The sequence below is a fragment of the Poecilia latipinna genome, unplaced genomic scaffold (assembly GCF_001443285.1).
Source record: "Poecilia latipinna isolate Pla-1442-1.1 unplaced genomic scaffold, P_latipinna-1.0 Scaffold3776, whole genome shotgun sequence".
Lineage (NCBI taxonomy): Eukaryota > Metazoa > Chordata > Actinopteri > Cyprinodontiformes > Poeciliidae > Poecilia > Poecilia latipinna.
This window is the reverse complement of record NW_015116392.1, coordinates 1,397-2,864: the sequence shown is the minus strand read 5'-3', so window position 1 is coordinate 2,864 and position 1,468 is coordinate 1,397. Positions and strand designations below refer to the sequence as shown.

Genomic DNA, 1,468 nt, shown 5'->3' with positions numbered 1-1,468 from the left:
GCACAACTCTTTTTTCTGTTGCTATTTTCACTTTTTTCAGTGGGGTAGCTAGCTGGTAGCCTGGAAGCTACAGTAAACTAACATTTTTTACTTCAGTAAGTTCTATTTGAATGCTCCCTTGTGAATGATGGGGTGATGGTGCTGCATTATTTAAGTGCATTACGCTCACTCAGAGGTCAGAATGCAAAACAGTGTGTTAGACCTCAGTGTTAGAGCATTGTTAGCTTACCGGGAAACAGTCTTTCTTAAGGTCATACTGTCATAAAGTACTGCACTGTGCTCGTCATGCAGTAAATAGAGATCCATTTGTGTTATCAGACAAAGTAGATTTCTCCACATGACAAGGTCTTTACTCGGGGGAGGAAGAAGCCTTTACTTCAAAAACAACATAAAAGGTCAGATTACAGTTTGTAAGTGAACTCAACTCAGGGACAAATATTTCAGTTTTTATAGAAATGTTCTGTGGTTTGAATATAACATTGATCTCCATAGTGGCCTTTGTTGCATCTGGGAGAAAAAGGAAGAGGCCTGGAGAGAACAAATTTGAAGTAAGAGGATGGGAGCGTCGTGCTATGGGGCTTTTGGAATTGATGGACTTTATAAAACAGATGGCATTGTGAGGAAAACAACTTTACGTTTAAATATTAAAGCAATGTCACATGATATCCGCTAGAATATTTGGAGCCCTCATAAGCTGTATTTTGCATCGTTCAAAAGCCTTACAAAAAACTAATTCAATTGTCAGGAAGTACTGAATGTCCAAGGAATACCAAGCAGGGTTTTTTTTTTTCTTACTTTTTGTCTAAAGTACCAAAGAATTCTCGAAGCTGAAATGTGTCAAAGGTGTTTCTGGGTTAAAAGGCCAGAGCAGTGGGCTGCCTCTTTCCTGCAGTTCATTTTTACTTCACAAGGCGCTTCAATGAACTCAGCATGAACTCTCTTGTGCACCCGAGCATCTACTGCGTCTTCCAGTCCATGTAGTAATCCTTTTTTTTCCCCCCAGTTTAATTGTGTTGGTGTTCAGAGACGTGGAGACCAGAGTAGCATGATTCATTTGGAATTTTGACTTGGCCATTTAAATGTTCCTTTAGTTCTCATTGACATCTAAAGGAAAAGGTCTGAGGTCGGCGGTACTTTGTCATTCATGTTGCATCTGCAAATACGCAATGTAAATATTTCCTTTGTTTGATCTAAACATTCATATTCAGTTAGTGAAAGGAACTGAAGGTAACTGTAGAACCTGATCTCTGTTTGGACTGTTTCCTTTTATCATTTTAGATGTCATTAATCTGTCTTTACTAAACAGAAACAGATCATGTCATGGGTTTGCTTAAGTGCTTCCAACTAGTAAAATTACCAGACCACGTGAGATAATTTTCCACTGTTATGCTGATGATAGCCTATAGTTATATATTCATCCACAAATCCTGATGAATCCAATCCCCCACTCAGTTTCTTCAGACTAGCC

At 38.8% G+C, this 1,468-nt stretch overlaps 1 long non-coding RNA gene across 1 annotated transcript in view; it reads right to left on the bottom strand.

Annotated features, from left to right (window-relative positions):
- LOC106941631 (uncharacterized) overlaps positions 1-339 on the bottom strand; it is a 19,449-nt gene extending 19,110 nt beyond the window's left edge. The window contains exon 1 of the long non-coding RNA XR_001423420.1: positions 230-339. This is a non-coding gene — a long non-coding RNA (uncharacterized LOC106941631). The remainder of the gene's footprint in view (positions 1-229) is intronic.
- Positions 340-1,468: the final 1,129 nt, after the last annotated feature.